This window comes from Schistocerca cancellata, unplaced genomic scaffold (assembly GCF_023864275.1).
Source record: "Schistocerca cancellata isolate TAMUIC-IGC-003103 unplaced genomic scaffold, iqSchCanc2.1 HiC_scaffold_1093, whole genome shotgun sequence".
NCBI lineage: Eukaryota > Metazoa > Arthropoda > Insecta > Orthoptera > Acrididae > Schistocerca > Schistocerca cancellata.
Window position 1 is genome coordinate 800,598 of NW_026047092.1, and position 19,979 is coordinate 820,576.

Consider the following 19,979-nt stretch of genomic DNA (forward strand, 5'->3'; position numbering starts at 1 on the left):
CCTCGGGCACCTAATGGCCGTTCTGCTGTGAGTCAAAGATTTTCGAATCGGACGAAAAACTGATAGTGAATTGTAACATTCAGGGCCACCTAATGACGATGGACCACGCAAATTGCGTCCCGATTCAATACATCGTCCTTTAGCCGATTTGACTCCATGGGTCTATTGCTGCCTCGGGCACCTTATGGCCGTTCTGCTGTGAATCTAGATTATCGAATGGGACGAAAAACTGATAGTGAATTGTAACGTTCAGGGCCACCTAATGACGATGGATCACTCAAATTGCGTCCCGATTCAATACATCGTCCCCAGCCGACTTGACTCCATGGGTCTATTGCTGCCTCGGGCACCTTATGGCCGTTCTGCTGTGAGTATAGATTATCGAATGGGACGAAAGACTGATAGTGAATTGTAACGTTCAGGGCCACCTAATAACGATGGATCACTCAAATTGCGTCCTGATTCAATACATCGTCCTCCAGCAGACTTGATTTCATGGGTCTATTGCTGCCTCGGGACCTTATGGCCGTTCTGCTGTGAGTCAAAGATTTTCCAATCGGACGAAAAACTGATAGTGAATTGTAACGTTCAGGGCCACCTAATGACGATGAATCACTCAAATTGCGTCCCGATTCAATACATCGTCCTCCAGCAGACTTGTCTCCATGGGTCTATTGCTGCCTCGGGCACCTTATGGCAGGCCTGCTGTGAGTCAAAGATTTTCGAATCGGACGAAAAACTGATAGTGCATTGTAACGTTCAGGGCCACCTAATGACGATGGATCACTCAAATTGCGTCCCGATTCAATACATCGTCCCCAGCCGACTTGTCTCCATGGGTCTATTGCTGCCTCGGGCACCTTATGGCCGTTCTGCTGTGAGTCTAGATTATCGAATGGGACGAAAAACTGATAGTGAATTGTAACGTTCTGGGCCACCTAATGACGATGGATCACTCAAATTGCGTCCTGATTCAATACATCGTCCTCCAGCAGACTTGACTTCATGGGTCTATTGCTGCCTCGGGTACCTTATGGCCGTTCTACTGTGAGTCAAAGATTTTCGAATCGAACGAAAAACTGATAGTGAATTGTAACATTCAGGGCCACCTAATGACGATGGACCACACAAATTGCGTCCCGATTCAGTACATCGTCCACTAGCCGACTTGACTCCATGGGACTATTGCTGCCTCGGGCACCTTATGGCCGTTCTTCTGTGAGTCTAGATTATAGAATGGGATGAAAAATTGATAGTGAATTGTAACGTTCAGGGCCACCTAATGACGATGGATCACTCAAATTGCGTCCCGATTCAATTCATCGTCCTCCTGCAGTCTTGTCTCCACGGGTCTATTGCTGCCTCGGGCACCTTATGGCAGGCCTGCTGTGACTCAAAGATTTTCGAATCGGACGAAAAACTGATAGTGAATTGTAACGTTCAGGGCCTCCTAATGACGATGGATCACTCAAATTGCGTCCCGATTCAATACATCGTCCTCCAGCCGACTTGACTCCATGGGTCTATTGCTGCCTCGGGCATCTTATGGCCGTTCTGCTGTGAGTCTAGATTATCGAATGGGACGAAAAACTGATAGTGAATTGTAACGTTCAGGGCCACCTAATGACGATGGATCACTCAAATTGCGTCCCGATTCAATACATCGTCCCCAGCAGACTTGTCTCCATGGGTCGATTGCTGCCTCGGGCACCTAATGGCCGTTCTGCTGTGAGTCAAAGATTTTCGAATCGGACGAAAAACTGATAGTGAATTGTAACATTCAGGGCCACCTAATGACGATGGACCACGCAAATTGCGTCCCGATTCAATACATCGTCCTTTTGCCGAGTTGACTCCATGGGTCGATTGCTGCCTCGGGCACCTTATGGCCGTTCTGCTGTGAATCTAGATTATCGAATGGGACGAAAAACTGATAGTGAATTGTAACGTTCAGGGCCACCTAATGACGATGGATCACTCAAATTGCGTCCCGATTCAATACATCGTCCCCAGCCGACTTGTCTCCATGGGTCTATTGCTGCCTCGGGCACCTTATGGCCGTTCTGCTGTGAGTCAAGATTATCGAATGGGACGAAAAACTGATAGTGAATTGTAACGTTCAGGGCCACCTAATGACGATGAATCACTCAAATTGCGTCCCGATTCAATACATCGTCCTCCAGCCGTCTTGTCTCCATGGGTCTATTGCTGCCTCGGGCACCTTATGGCAGGCCTGCTGTGACTCAAAGATTTTCGAATCGGACGAAAAACTGATAGTGAATTGTAACGTTCAGGGCCTCTTAATGACGATGGATCACTCAAATTGCGTCCCGATTCAATACATCGTCCTTTAGCCGACTTGACTCCATGGGTCTATTGCTGCCTCGGGCACATTATGGCCGTTCTGCTGTGAGTCTAGATTATCGAATGGGACGAAAAACTGATAGTGAATTGTAACGTTCAGGCCCTCCTAATGACGATGGATCACTCAAATTGCGTCCCGATTCAATACATCGTCCTCCAGCAGACTTGTCTCCATGGGTCGATTGCTGCCTCGGGCACCTAATGGCCGTCCTGCTGTGAGTCAAAGATTTTCGAATCGGACGAAAAACTGATAGTGAATTGTAACATTCAGGGCCACCTAATGACGATGGAACACTCAAATTGCGTCCCGATTCAATACATCGTCCTCCAGCAGACTTGTCTCCATGGGTCTATTGCAGTTTCGGGCACCTTATGGCCGTTCTGCTGTGAGTCTAGATTATCGAATGGGACGAAAAACTGATAGTGAATTGTAACGTTCAGGACCTCCTAATGACGATGGATCACTCAAATTGCGTCCCGATTCAATACATCGTCCTCCAGCAGACTTGTCTCCATGGGTCGATTGCTGCCTCGGGCACCTAATGGCCGTCCTGCTGTGAGTCAAAGATTTTCGAATCGGACGTAAAACTGATAGTGAATTGTAACATTCAGGGCCACCTAATGACGATGGACCACGCAAATTGCGTCCCGATTCAATACATCGTCCTCCAGCCGAGTTGACTCCATGGGTCTATTGCTGCCTCGGGCACCTTATGGCTTTCTGCTTTGAGTCTAGATTATCGAATGGGACGAAATACTGATAGTGAATTGTATCGTTCAGGGCCTCCTAATGACGATGGATTACTCAAATTGCGTCCCGATTCAATACATCGTCCTCCAGCCGACTTGACTCCATGGGTCTATTGCTGCCTCGGGCACCTTATGGCCGTTCTGCTGTGAGTCTAGATTATCGAATGGGACGAAAAACTGATAGTGAATTGTAACGTTCAGGGCCTCCTAATGACGATGGATCACTCAAATTGCGTCCCGATTCAATACATCGTCCTCCAGCAGACTTGTCTCCATGGGTCGATTGCTGCCTCGGGCACCTATTTGCCGTTCTGCTGTGAGTCAAAGATTTTCGAATCGGACGAAAAACTGATAGTGAATTGTAACATTCAGGGCCACCTAATGACGATGGACCACGCAAATTGCGTCCCGATTCAATACATCGTCCTCCAGCCGAGTTGACTCCATGGGTCTATTGCTGCCTCGGGCACCTTATGGCCGTTCTGCTGTGAATCTAGATTATCGAATGGGACGAAAAACTGATAGTGAATTGTAACGTTCAGGGCCACCTAATGACGATGGATCACTCAAATTGCGTCCCGATTCAATACATCGTCCCCAGCCGACTTGTCTCCATGGGTCTATTGCTGCCTCGGGCACCTTATGGCCGTTCTGCTGTGAGTCTAGATTATCGAATGGGACGAAAAACTGATAGTGAATTGTAACCTTCAGGGCCACCTAATGACGATGGATCACTCAAATTGCGTCCTGATTCAATACATCGTTCTCCAGCAGACTTGACTTCATGGGTCTATTGCTGCCTCGGGCACCTTATGGCCGTTCTGCTGTGAGTCAAAGATTTTCGAATCGGATGAAAAACTGATAGTGAATTGTAACGTTCAGGCCCACCTAATGACGATGGATCACTCAAATTGCGTCCCGATTCAATACATCGTCCTCCAGCCGACTTGACTCCATGGGTGTATTGCTGCCTCGGGCACCTTATGGCCGTTCTGCAGTGAGTCTAGATTATCGAATGGGACGAAAAACTGATAGTGAATTGTAACGTTCAGGGCCTCCTAATGACGATGGATCACTCAAATTGCGTCCCGATTCAATACATCGTCCTCCAGCCGACTTGACTCCATGGGTCTATTGCTGCCTCGGGCACCTGATGGCCGTTCTGCTGTGAGTCTAGATTATCGAATGGGACGAAAAACTGATAGTGAATTGTAACGTTCAGGGCCTCCTAATGACGATGGATCACTCAAATTGCGTCCCGATTCAATACATCGTCCTCCAGCAGACTTGTCTCCATGGGTCGATTGCTGCCTCGGGCACCTAATGGCCGTTCTGCTGTGAGTCAAAGATTTTCGAATCGGACGAAAAACTGATAGTGAATTGTAACATTCAGGGCCACCTAATGACGATGGACCACGCAAATTGCGTCCCGATTCAATACATCGTCCTTTAGCCGATTTGACTCCATGGGTCTATTGCTGCCTCGGGCACCTTATGGCCGTTCTGCTGTGAATCTAGATTATCGAATGGGACGAAAAACTGATAGTGAATTGTAACGTTCAGGGCCACCTAATGACGATGGATCACTCAAATTGCGTCCCGATTCAATACATCGTCCCCAGCCGACTTGACTCCATGGGTCTATTGCTGCCTCGGGCACCTTATGGCCGTTCTGCTGTGAGTATAGATTATCGAATGGGACGAAAGACTGATAGTGAATTGTAACGTTCAGGGCCACCTAATAACGATGGATCACTCAAATTGCGTCCTGATTCAATACATCGTCCTCCAGCAGACTTGATTTCATGGGTCTATTGCTGCCTCGGGACCTTATGGCCGTTCTGCTGTGAGTCAAAGATTTTCCAATCGGACGAAAAACTGATAGTGAATTGTAACGTTCAGGGCCACCTAATGACGATGAATCACTCAAATTGCGTCCCGATTCAATACATCGTCCTCCAGCAGACTTGTCTCCATGGGTCTATTGCTGCCTCGGGCACCTTATGGCAGGCCTGCTGTGAGTCAAAGATTTTCGAATCGGACGAAAAACTGATAGTGCATTGTAACGTTCAGGGCCACCTAATGACGATGGATCACTCAAATTGCGTCCCGATTCAATACATCGTCCCCAGCCGACTTGTCTCCATGGGTCTATTGCTGCCTCGGGCACCTTATGGCCGTTCTGCTGTGAGTCTAGATTATCGAATGGGACGAAAAACTGATAGTGAATTGTAACGTTCTGGGCCACCTAATGACGATGGATCACTCAAATTGCGTCCTGATTCAATACATCGTCCTCCAGCAGACTTGACTTCATGGGTCTATTGCTGCCTCGGGTACCTTATGGCCGTTCTGCTGTGAGTCAAAGATTTTCGAATCGAACGAAAAACTGATAGTGAATTGTAACATTCAGGGCCACCTAATGACGATGGACCACACAAATTGCGTCCCGATTCAGTACATCGTCCACTAGCCGACTTGACTCCATGGGACTATTGCTGCCTCGGGCACCTTATGGCCGTTCTTCTGTGAGTCTAGATTATAGAATGGGATGAAAAATTGATAGTGAATTGTAACGTTCAGGGCCACCTAATGACGATGGATCACTCAAATTGCGTCCCGATTCAATTCATCGTCCTCCTGCAGTCTTGTCTCCACGGGTCTATTGCTGCCTCGGGCACCTTATGGCAGGCCTGCTGTGACTCAAAGATTTTCGAATCGGACGAAAAACTGATAGTGAATTGTAACGTTCAGGGCCTCCTAATGACGATGGATCACTCAAATTGCGTCCCGATTCAATACATCGTCCTCCAGCCGACTTGACTCCATGGGTCTATTGCTGCCTCGGGCATCTTATGGCCGTTCTGCTGTGAGTCTAGATTATCGAATGGGACGAAAAACTGATAGTGAATTGTAACGTTCAAGGCCTCCTAATGACGATCGATCACTCAAATTGCGTCCCGATTCAATACATCGTCCTTTAGCAGACTTGTCTCCATGGGTCGATTGCTGCCTCGGGCACCTAATGGCCGTCCTGCTGTGAGTCAAAGATTTTCGAATCGGACGAAAAACTGATAGTGAATTGTATCATTCAGGGCCACCTAATGACGATGGACCACGCAAATTGCGTCCCGATTCAATACATCGTCCTCCAGCCGAGTTGACTCCATGGGTCTATTGCTGCCTCGGGCACCTTATGGCCGTTCTGCTGTGAATCTAGATGATCGAATGGGACGAAAAACTGATAGTGAATTGTAACGTTCAGGGCCACCTAATGACGATGGATCACTCAAATTGCGTCCCGATTCAATACATCGTCCCCAGCCGACTTGACTCCATGGGACTATTGCTGCCTCGGGCACCTGATGGCCGTTCTGCTGTGAGTCTAGATTATCGAATGGGACGAAAAACTGATAGTGAATTGTAACGTTCAGGGCCTCCTAATGACGATGGATCACTCAAATTGCGTCCCGATTCAATACATCGTCCTCCAGCAGACTTGTCTCCATGGGTCGATTGCTGCCTCGGGCACCTAATGGCCGTTCTGCTGTGAGTCAAAGATTTTCGAATCGGACGAAAAACTGATAGTGAATTGTAACATTCAGGGCCACCTAATGACGATGGACCACGCAAATTGCGTCCCGATTCAATACATCGTCCTCCAGCCGAGTTGACTCCATGGGTCTATTGCTGCCTCGGGCACCTTATGGCCGTTCTGATGTGAATCTAGATTATCGAATGGGACGAAAAACTGATAGTGAATTGTAACGTTCAGGGCCTCCTAATGACGATGGATCATTCAAATTGCGTCCCGATTCAATACATCGTCCTCCAGCCGACTTGACTCCATGGGTCTATTGCTGCCTCGGGCACCTTATGGCCGTTCTGCTGTGAGTCTAGATTATCGAATGGGACGAAAAACTGATAGTGAATTGTAACGTTCAGGGCCTCCTAATGACGATGGATCACTCAAATTGCGTCCCGATTCAATACATCGTCCTCCAGCAGACTTGTCTCCATGGGTCGATTGCTGCCTCGGGCACCTAATGGCCGTTCTGCTGTGAGTCAAAGATTTTCGAATCGGACGAAAAACTGATAGTGAATTGTAACATTCAGGGCCACCTAATGACGATGGACCACGCAAATTGCGTCCCGATTCAATACATCGTCCTTTAGCCGAGTTGACTCCATGGGTCTATTGCTGCCTCGGGCACCTTATGGCCGTTCTGCTGTGAATCTAGATTATCGAATGGGACGAAAAACTGATAGTGAATTGTAACGTTCAGGGCCACCTAATGACGATGGATCACTCAAATTGCGTCCCGATTCAATACATCGTCCCCAGCCGACTTGTCTCCATGGGTCTATTGCTGCCTCGGGCACCTTATGGCCGTTCTGCTGTGAGTATAGATTATCGAATGGGACGAAAGACTGATAGTGAATTGTAACGTTCAGGGCCACCTAATAACGATGGATCACTCAAATTGCGTCCTGATTCAATACATCGTCCTCCAGCAGACTTGACTTCATGGGTCTATTGCTGCCTCGGGACCTTATGGCCGTTCTGCTGTGAGTCAAAGATTTTCGAATCGGACGAAAAACTGATAGTGAATTGTAACGTTCAGGGCCACCTAATGACGATGAATCACTCAAATTGCGTCCCGATTCAATACATCGTCCTCCAGCAGACTTGTCTCCATGGGTCGCTTGCTGCCTCGGGCACCTTATGGCAGGCCTGCTGTGACTCAAAGATTTTCGAATCGGACGAAAAACTGATAGTGAATTGTAACGTTCAGGGCCTCCTAATGACGATGGATCACTCAAATTGCGTCCTGATTCAATACATCGTCCTCCAGCAGACTTGACTTCATGGGTCTATTGCTGCCTCGGGACCTTATGGCCGTTCTCCTGTGAGTCAAAGATTTTCGAATCGGACGAAAAACTGATAGTGAATTGTAACATTCAGGGCCACCTAATGACGATGGACCACACAAATTGCGTCCCGATTCAGTACATCGTCCACTAGCCGACTTGACTCCATGGGACTATTGCTGCCTCGGGCACCTTATGGCCGTTCTTCTGTGAGACTAGATTATAGAATGGGATGAAAATTGATAGTGAATTGTAACGTTCAGGGCCACCTAATGACGATGGATCACTCAAATTGCGTCCCGATTCAATTCATCGTCCTCCTGCAGTCTTGTCTCCACGGGTCTATTGCTGCCTCGGGCACCTTATGGCAGGCCTGCTGTGACTCAAAGATTTTCGAATCGGACGAAAAACTGATAGTGAATTGTAACGTTCAGGGCCTCCTAATGACGTTGGATCACTCAAATTGCGTCCCGATTCCATACATCGTCCTCCAGCCGACTTGACTCCATGGGTCTATTGCTGCCTCGGGCACCTTAGGGCCGTTCTGCTGTGAGTCTAGATTATCGAATGGGACGAAAAACTGATAGTGAATTGTAACGTTCAGGGCCTCCTAATGACGATCGATCACTCAAATTGCGTCCCGATTCAATACATCGTCCTTTAGCAGACTTGTCTCCATGGGTCGATTGCTGCCTCGGGCACCTAATGGCCGTCCTGCTGTGAGTCAAAGATTTTCGAATCGGACGAAAAACTGATAGTGAATTGTAACATTCAGGGCCACCTAATGACGATGGACCACGCAAATTGCGTACCGATTCAATACATCGTCCTCCAGCCGAGTTGACTCCATGGGTCTATTGCTGCCTCGGGCACCTTATGGCCGTTCTGCTGTGAATCTAGATGATCGAATGGGACGAAAAACTGATAGTGAATTGTAACGTTCAGGGCCACCTAATGACGATGGATCACTCAAATTGCGTCCCGATTCAATACATCGTCCCCAGCCGACTTGACTCCATGGGACTATTGTTGCCTCGGGCACCTGATGGCCGTTCTGCTGTGAGTCTAGATTATCGAATGGGACGAAAAACTGATAGTGAATTGTAACGTTCAGGGCCTCCTAATGACGATGGATCACTCAAATTGCGTCCCGATTCAATACATCGTCCTCCAGCAGACTTGTCTCCATGGGTCGATTGCTGCCTCGGGCACCTAATGGCCGTTCTGCTGTGAGTCAAAGATTTTCGAATCGGACGAAAAACTGATAGTGAATTGTAACATTCAGGGCCACCTAATGACGATGGACCACGCAAATTGCGTCCCGATTCAATACATCGTCCTCCAGCCGAGTTGACTCCATGGGTCTATTGCTGCCTCGGGCACCTTATGGCCGTTCTGATGTGAATCTAGATTATCGAATGGGACGAAAAACTGATAGTGAATTGTAACGTTCAGGGCCACCTAATGACGATGGATCACTCAAATTGCGTCCCGATTCATTACATCGTCCCCAGCCGACTTGTCTCCATGGGTCTATTGCTGCCTCGGGCACCTTATGGCCGTTCTGCTGTGAGTCTAGATTATCGAATGGGACGAAAAACTGATAGTGAATTGTAACGTTCAGGGCCACCTAATGACGATGGATCACTCAAATTGCGTCCTGATTCAATACATCGTCCTCCAGCAGACTTGACTTCATGGGTCTATTGCTGCCTCGGGACCTTATGGCCGTTCTGCTGTGAGTCAAAGATTTTCGAATCGGACGAAAAACTGATAGTGAATTGTAACGTTCAGGGCCACCTAATGACGATGAATCACTCAAATTGCGTCCCGATTCAATACATCGTCCTCCAGCAAACTTGTCTCCATGGGTCTATTGCTGCCTCGGGCACCTTATGGCAGGCCTGCTGTGAGTCAAAGATTTTCGAATCGGACGAAAAACTGATAGTGAATTGTAACATTCAGGGCCACCTAATGACGATGGACCACGCAAATTGCGTCCCGATTCAATACATCGTCCTCCAGCCGAGTTGACTCCATGGGTCTATTGCTGACTCGGGCACCTTATGGCCGTTCTGCTGTGAATCTAGATTATCGAATGGGACGAAAAACTGATAGTGAATTGTAACGTTCAGGGCCACCTAATGACGATGGATCACTCAAATTGCGTCCGATTCAATACATCGTCCCCAGCCGACATGTCTCCATGGGTCTATTGCTGCTTCGGGCACCTTATGGCCGTTCTGCTGTGAGTCTAGATTATCGAATGGGACGAAAAACTGATAGTGAATTGTAACGTTCAGGGCCACCTAATGACGATGGATCACTCAAATTGCGTCCTGATTCAATACATCGTCCTCCAGCAGACTTGACTTCATGGGTCTATTGCTGCCTCGGGCACCTTATGGCCGTTCTGCTGTGAGTCAAAGATTTTCGAATCGGACGAAAAACTGATAGTGAATTGTAACTTTCAGGGCCACCTAATGACAATGGATCACTCAAATTGCGTCCCGATTCAATACATCGTCCTCCAGCAGTCTTGTCTCCATGGGTCTATTGCTGCCTCGGGCACCTTATGGCAGGCCTGCTCTGACTCAAACATTTTCGAATCGGACGAAAAAGTGATAGTGAATTGTAACGTTCAGGGCCTCCTAATGACGATGGATCACTCAAATTGCGTCCCGATTCAATACATCGTCCTCCAGCCGACTTGACTCCATGGGTCTATTGCTGCCTCGGGCACCTTATGGCCGTTCTGCTGTGAGTCTAGATTATCGAATGGGACGAAAAACTGATAGTGAATTGTAACGTTCAGGGCCACCTAATGACGATGGATCACTCAAATTGCGTCCCGATTCAATACATCGTCCTCCAGCAGACTTGTCTCCATGGGTCGATTGCTGCCTCGGGCACCTAATGGCCGTTCTGCTGTGAGTCAAAGATTTTCGAATCGGACGAATAACTGATAGTGAATTGTAACATTCAGGGCCACCTCATGACGATGGACCACGCAAATTGCGTCCCGATTCAATACATCGTCCTCCAGCCGAGTTGACTCCATGGGTCTATTGCTGCCTCGGGCACCTTATGGCCGTTCTGATGTGAATCTAGATTATCGAATGGGACGAAAAACTGATAGTGAATTGTAACGTTCAGGGCCACCTAATGACGATGGACCACTCAAATTGCGTCCCGATTCAATACATCGTCCCCAGCCGACTTGACTCCATGGGACTATTGCTGCCTCGGGCACCTTATGGCCGTTCTGCTGTGAGTCTAGATTATAGAATGGGATGAAATACTGATAGTGAATTGTAACGTTCAGGGCCACCTAATGACGATAGATCACTCAAATTGCGTCCCGATTCAATACATCGTCCTCCAGCCGACTTGTCTCCATGGGTCTATTGCTGCCTCGGGCACCTAATGGCCGTTCTGCTGTGAGTCAAAGATTTTCGAATCGGACGAGAAACTGATAGTGAATTGTAACATTCAGGGCCACCTAATGACGATGGACCACGCAAATTGCGTCCCGATTCAATACATCGTCCTCCAGCCGAGTTGACTCCATGGGTCTATTGCTGCCTCGGGCACCTTATGGCCGTTCTGCTGTGAATCTAGATTATCGAATGGGACGAGAAACTGATAGTGAATTGTAACGTTCAGGGCTACCTAATGACGATGGATCACTCAAATTGCGTCCCGATTCAATACATCGTCCCCAGCCGACTTGTCTCCATGGGTCTATTGCTGCCTCGGGCAGCTTATGGCCGTTCTGCTGTGAGTCTAGATTATCGAATGGGACGAAAAACTGATAGTGAATTGTAACGTTCAGAGCCTCCTAATGACGATGGATCACTCAAATTGCGTCCCGATTCAATACATCGTCCTCCAGCCGACTTGACTCCATGGGTCTATTGCTGCCTCGGGCACCTTATGGCCGTTCTGCTGTGAGTCTAGATTATCGAATGGGACGAAAAACTGATAGTGAATTGTAACGTTCAGAGCCTCCTAATGACGATGGATCACTCAAATTGCGTCCCGATTCAATACATCGTCCTCCAGCAGACTTGTCTCCATGGGTCTATTGCTGCCTCGGGCACCTAATGGCCGTTCTGCTGTGAGTCAAAGATTTTCGAATCGGACGAAAAACTGATATTGAATTGTAACATTCACGGCCACCTAATGACGATGGATCACGCAAATTGCGTCCCGATTCAATACATTATCCTCCAGCCGAGTTGACTCCATGGGTCTATTGCTGCCTCGGCACCTTATGGCCGTTCTGCTGTGAATCTAGATTATCGAATGGGACGAAAAACTGATAGTGAATTGTAACGTTCAGGGCCACCTAATGACGATGGATCACTCAAATTGCGTCCCGATTCAATACATCGTCCCCAGCCGACTTGACTCCATGGGACTATTGCTGCCTCGGGCACCTTATGGCCGTTCTGCTGTGAGTCTAGATTATCGAATGGGACGAAAAACTGATAGTGAATTGTAACGTTCAGGGCCTACTAATGACGATGGATCACTCAAATTGCGTCCCGATTCAATACATCGTCCTCCAGCAGACTTGTCTTCATGGGTCTATTGCTGCCTCGGGCACCTAATGGCCGTTCTGCTGTGAGTCAAAGATTTTCGAATCGGACGAAAAACTGATAGTGAATTGTAACATTCAGGGCCACCTAATGACGATGGACCACGCAAATTGCGTCCCGATTCAATACATCGTCCTCCAGCCGAGTTGACTCCATGGGTCTATTGCTGCCTCGGGCACCTTATGGCCGTTCTGCTGTGAATCTAGATTATCGAATGGGACGAAAAACTGATAGTGAATTGTAACGTTCAGTGCCACCTAATGACGATGGATCACTCAAATTGCGTCCCGATTCAATACATCGTCCCCAGCCGACTTGACTCCATGGGACTATTGCTGCCTCGGGCATCTTATGGCCGTTCTGCTGTGAGTCTAGATTATAGAATGGGATGAAAAACTGATAGTGAATTGTAACGTTCAGGGCCACCTAATGACGATAGATCACTCAAATTGCGTCCCGATTCAATACATCGTCCTCCAGCAGACTTGTCCCCATGCGTCTATTGCTGCTTCGGGCACCTTATGGCAGGCCTGCTGTGACTCAAAGATTTTCGAATCGGACGAGAAACTGATAGTGAATTGTAACGTTCAGGGCCTCCTAATGACGATGGAACACTCATATTGCGTCCCGATTCAATACATCGTCCTCCAGCAGACTTGTCTCTATGCGTCTGTTGCTGCCTCGGGCACCTTATGGCCGTTCTGCTGTGAGTCAAAGATTTTCGAATGGGACGAAAAACTGATAGTGAATTGTAACATTCAGGGCCACCTAATGACGATGGACCACGCAAATTGCATCCCGATTCAATACATCGTCCTCCAGCCGAGTTGACTCCATGGGTCTATTGCTGCCTCGGGCACCTTATGGCCGTTCTGCTGTGAATCTAGATTATCGATGGGACGAAAAACTGATAGTGAATTGTAACGTTCAGGGCCACCTAATGACGATGGATCACTCAAATTGCGTCCCGATTCAATACATCATCCCCAGCCGACTTGTCTCCATGGGTCTATTGCTGCCTCGGGCACCTTATGGCCGTTCTGCTGTGAGTCTAGATTATCGAATGGCACGAAAAACTGATAGTGAATTGTAACGTTCAGGGTCACCTAATGACGATGGATCACTCAAATTGCGTCCCGATTCAATACATCGTCCCCAGCCGACTTGACTCCATGGGACTATTGCTGCCTCGGGCACCTTATGGCCGTTCTGCTGTGAGTCTAGATTATCGAATGGGACGAAAAACTGATAGTGAATTGTAACGTTCAGGGCCTACTAATGACGATGGATCACTCAAATTGCGTCCCGATTCAATACATCGTCCTCCAGCAGACTTGTCTTCATGGGTCTATTGCTGCCTCGGGCACCTAATGGCCGTTCTGCTGTGAGTCAAAGATTTTCGAATCGGACGAAAAACTGATAGTGAATTGTAACATTCAGGGCCACCTAATGACGATGGACCACGCAAATTGCGTCCCGATTCAATACATCGTCCTCCAGCCGAGTTGACTCCATGGGTCTATTGCTGCCTCGGGCACCTTATGGCCGTTCTGCTGTGAATCTAGATTATCGAATGGGACGAAAAACTGATAGTGAATTGTAACGTTCAGTGCCACCTAATGACGATGGATCACTCAAATTGCGTCCCGATTCAATACATCGTCCCCAGCCGACTTGACTCCATGGGACTAATGCTGCCTCGGGCACCTTATGGCTGTTCTGCTGTGAGTCTAGATTATAGAATGGGATGAAAAACTGATAGTGAATTGTAACGTTCAGGGCCACCTAATGACGATAGATCACTCAAATTGCGTCCCGATTCAATACATCGTCCTCCAGCAGACTTGTCCCCATGCGTCTATTGCTGCTTCGGGCACCTTATGGCAGGCCTGCTGTGACTCAAAGATTTTCGAATCGGACGAGAAAGTGATAGTGAATTGTAACGTTCAGGGCCTCCTAATGACGATGGAACACTCATATTGCGTCCCGATTCAATACATCGTCCTCCAGCAGACTTGTCTCTATGCGTCTGTTGCTGCCTCGGGCACCTTATGGCCGTTCTGCTGTGAGTCAAAGATTTTCGAATGGGACGAAAAACTGATAGTGAATTGTAACATTCAGGGCCACCTAATGACGATGGACCACGCAAATTGCGTCCCGATTCAATACATCGTCCTCCAGCCGAGTTGACTCCATGGGTCTATTGCTGCCTCGGGCACCTTATGGCCGTTCTGCTGTGAATCTAGATTATCGATGGGACGAAAAACTGATAGTGAATTGTAACGTTCAGGGCCACCTAATGACGATGGATCACTCAAATTGCGTCCCGATTCAATACATCATCCCCAGCCGACTTGTCTCCATGGGTCTATTGCTGCCTCGGGCACCTTATGGCCGTTCTGCTGTGAGTCTAGATTATCGAATGGCACGAAAAACTGATAGTGAATTGTAACGTTCAGGGTCACCTAATGACGATGGATCACTCAAATTGCGTCCCGATTCAATACATCGTCCTCCAGCAGACTTGTCTCCACGGGTCGATTGCTGCGACGGGCACCTTATGGCCGTTCTGCTGTGAGTCTAGATTATCGAATGGGACGAAAAACTGATAGTGAATTGTAACGTTCAGGGCCACCTAATGACGATGGATCATTCAAATTGCGTCCCGATTCAATACATCGTCCTCCAGCCGACTTGACTCCATGGGTCTATTGCTGCCTCGGGCACCTTATGGCCGTTCTGCTGTGAGTCTAGATTATCGAATGGGACGAAATACTGATAGTGAATTGTAACGTTCAGGGCCTCCTAATGACGATGGATCACTCAAATTGCGTCCCGATTCAATACATAGTCCTCCAGCTGACTTGACTCCATGGGTCTATTGCTGCCTCGGGCACCTTATGGCCGTTCTGCTGTGAGTCAAAGATTTTCGAATCGGATGAAAAACTGATAGTGAATTGTAACGTTCAGGCCCACCTAATGACGATGGATCACTCAAATTGCGTCCCGATTCAATACATCGTCCTCCAGCCGACTTGACTCCATGGGTCTATTGCTGCCTCGGGCACCTTATGGCCGTTCTGCAGTGAGTCTAGATTATCGAATGGGACGAAAAACTGATAGTGAATTGTAACGTTCAGGGCCTCCTAATGACGATGGATCACTCAAATTGCGTCCCGATTCAATACATCGTCCTCCAGCCGACTTGACTCCATGGGTCTATTGCTGCCTCGGGCACCTTATGGCCGTTCTGCTGTGAGTCTAGATTATCGAATGGGACTAAAAACTGATAGTGAATTGTAACGTTCAGGGCCACCTAATGACGATGGATCACTCAAATTGCGTCCTGATTCAATACATCGTCCTCCAGCAGACTTGACTTCATGGGTCTATTGCTGCCTCGGGCACCTTATGGCCGTTCTGCTGTGAGTCAAAGATTTTCGAATCGGACGAAAACCTGATAGTGAATTGTAACTTTCTGGGCCACCTAATGACGATGGATCACTCAAATTGCGTCCCGATTCAATACATCGTCCTCCAGCAGTCTTGTCTCCATGGGTCTATTGCTGCCTCGGGCACCTTATGGCAGGCCTGCTGTGACTCAAAGATTTTCGAATCGGACGAAAAACTGATAGTGAATTGTAACGTTCAGGGCCTCCTAATGACGATGGATCACTCAAATTGCGTCCCGATTCAATACATCGTCCTCCAGCCGACTTGACTCCATGGGTCTATTGCTGCCTCGGGCACCTTATGGCCGTTCTGCTGTGAGTCTAGATTATCGAATGGGACGAAAAACTGATAGTGAATTGTAACGTTCAGGGCCTCCTAATGACGATGGATCACTCAAATTGCGTCCCGATTCAATACATCGTCCTCCAGCAGACTTGTCTCCATGGGTCGATTGCTGCCTCGGGCACCTAATGGCCGTCCTGCTGTGAGTCAAAGATTTTCGAATCGGACGAAAAACTGATAGTGAATTTTAACATTCAGGGCCACCTAATGACGATGGACCACGCAAATTGCGTCCCGATTCAATACATCGTCCTCCAGCCGAGTTGACTCCATGGGTCTATTGCTGCCTCGGGCACCTTATGTCCGTTCTGCTGTGAATCTAAATGATCGAATGGGACGAAAAACTGATATTGAATTGTAACGTTCAGGGCCACCTAATGACGATGGATCACTCAAATTGCGTCCCGATTCAATACATCGTCCCCAGCCGACTTGACTCCATGGGACTATTGCTGCCTCGGGCATCTATGGCCGTTCTGCTGTGAGTCTAGATTATCGAATGGGACGAAAAACTGATAGTGAATTGTAACGTTCAGGGCCACCTAATGACGATGGATCATTCAAATTGCGTCCCGATTCAATACATCGTCCTCCAGCCGACTTGACTCCATGGGTCTATTGCTGCCTCGGGCACCTTATGGCCGTTCTGCTGTGAGTCTAGATTATCGAATGGGACGAAATACTGATAGTGAATTGTAACGTTCAGGGCCTCCTAATGACGATGGATCACTCAAATTGCGTCCCGATTCAATACATAGTCCTCCAGCCGACTTGACTCCATGGGTCTATTGCTGCCTCGGGCACCTTATGGCCGTTCTGCTGTGAGTCAAAGATTTTCGAATCGGATGAAAAACTGATAGTGAATTGTAACGTTCAGGCCCACCTAATGACGATGGATCACTCAAATTGCGTCCCGATTCAATACATCGTCCTCCAGCCGACTTGACTCCATGGGTCTATTGCTGCCTCGGGCACCTTATGGCCGTTCTGCAGTGAGTCTAGATTATCGAATGGGACGAAAAACTGATAGTGAATTGTAACGTTCAGGGCCTCCTAATGACGATGGATCACTCAAATTGCGTCCCGATTCAATACATCGTCCTCCAGCCGACTTGACTCCATGGGTCTATTGCTGCCTCGGGCACCTTATGGCCGTTCTGCTGTGAGTCTAGATTATCGAATGGGACTAAAAACTGATAGTGAATTGTAACGTTCAGGGCCACCTAATGACGATGGATCACTCAAATTGCGTCCTGATTCAATACATCGTACTCCAGCAGACTTGACTTCATGGGTCTATTGCTGCCTCGGGCACCTTATGGCCGTTCTGCTGTGAGTCAAAGATTTTCTAATCGGACGAAAACCTGATAGTGAATTGTAACTTTCTGGGCCACCTAATGACGATGGATCACTCAAATTGCGTCCCGATTCAATACATCGTCCTCCAGCAGTCTTGTCTCCATGGGTCTATTGCTGCCTCGGGCACCTTATGGCAGGCCTGCTGTGACTCAAAGATTTTCGAATCGGACGAAAAACTGATAGTGAATTGTAACGTTCAGGGCCTCCTAATGACGATGGATCACTCAAATTGCGTCCCGATTCAATACATCGTCCTCCAGCCGACTTGACTCCATGGGTCTATTGCTGCCTCGGGCACCTTATGGCCGTTCTGCTGTGAGTCTAGATTATCGAATGGGACGAAAAACTGATAGTGAATTGTAACGTTCAGGGCCTCCTAATGACGATGGATCACTCAAATTGCGTCCCGATTCAATACATCGTCCTCCAGCAGACTTGTCTCCATGGGTCGATTGCTGCCTCGGGCACCTAATGGCCGTCCTGCTGTGAGTCAAAGATTTTCGAATCGGACGAAAAACTGATAGTGAATTTTAACATTCAGGGCCACCTAATGACGATGGACCACGCAAATTGCGTCCCGATTCAATACATCGTCCTCCAGCCGAGTTGACTCCATGGGTCTATTGCTGCCTCGGGCACCTTATGTCCGTTCTGCTGTGAATCTAAATGATCGAATGGGACGAAAAACTGATATTGAATTGTAACGTTCAGGGCCACCTAATGACGATGGATCACTCAAATTGCGTCCCGATTCAATACATCGTCCCCAGCCGACTTGACTCCATGGGACTATTGCTGCCTCGGGCACCTGATGGCCGTTCTGCTGTGAGTCTAGATTATCGAATGGGACGAAAAACTGATAGTGAATTGTAACGTTCAGGGCCTCCTAATGACGATGGATCACTCAAATTGCGTCCCGATTCAATACATCGTCCTCCAGCAGACTTGTCTCCATGGGTCGATTGCTGCCTCGGGCACCTAATGGCCGTTCTGCTGTGAGTCAAAGATTTTCGAATCGGACGAAAAACTGATAGTGAATTGTAACATTCAGGGCCACCTAATGACGATGGACCACGCAAATTGCGTCCCGATTCAATACATCGTCCTCCAGCCGAGTTGACTCCATGGGTCTATTGCTGCCTCGGGCACCTTATGGCCGTTCTGATGTGAATCTAGATTATCGAATGGGACGAAAAACTGATAGTGAATTGTAACGTTCAGGGCCACCTAATGACGATGGATCACTCAAATTGCGTCCCGATTCAATACATCGTCCCCAGCCGACATGACTCCATGGTACTATTGCTGCCTCGGGCACCTTATGGCCGTTCTGCTGTGAGTCTAGATTATAGAATGGGATGAAAAACTGATAGTGAATTGTAACGTTCAGGGCCACCTAATGGCGATAGATCACTCAAATTGCGTCCCGATTCAATACATCGTCCTCCAGCCGACTTGTCTCCATCGGTCTATTGCTGCCTCGGGCACCTTATGGCAGGCCTGCTGTGACTCAAGGATTTTCGAATCGGACGAAAAACTGATAGTGAATTGTAACGTACAGGGCCTCCTAATGACGATGGATCACTCAAATTGCGTCCCGATTCAATACATCGTCCTCCAGCCGACTTGACTCCATGGGTCTATTGCTGCCTCGGGCACCTTATGGCCGTTCTGCTGTGAGTCTAGATTATCGAATGGGACGAAAAACTGATAGTGAATTGTAACGTTCAGGGCCTCCTAATGACGATGGATCACTCAAATTGCGTCCCGATTCAATACATCGTCCTCCAGCAGACTTGTCTCCATGGGTCGATTGCTGCCTCGGGCACCTAATGGCCGTTCTGCTGTGGGTCAAAGATTTTCGAATCGGACGAAAAACTGATAGTGAATTGTAACATTCAGGGCCACCTAATGACGTTGGACCACGCAAATTGCGTCCCGATTCAAAACATCGTCCTTTAGCCGAGTTGACTCCATGGGTCTATTGCTGCCTCGGGCACCTTATGGCCGTTCTGCTGTGAGTCTAGATTATCGAATGGGACGAAAAACTGATAGTGAATTGTAACGTTCAGGGCCTCCTAATGACGATGGATCACTCAAATTGCGTCCCGATTCAATACATCGTCCTCCAGCAGACTTGTCTCCATGGGTCGATTGCTGCCTCGGGCACCTAATGGCCGTCCTGCTGTGAGTCAAAGATTTTCGAATCGGACGAAAAACTGATAGTGAATTTTA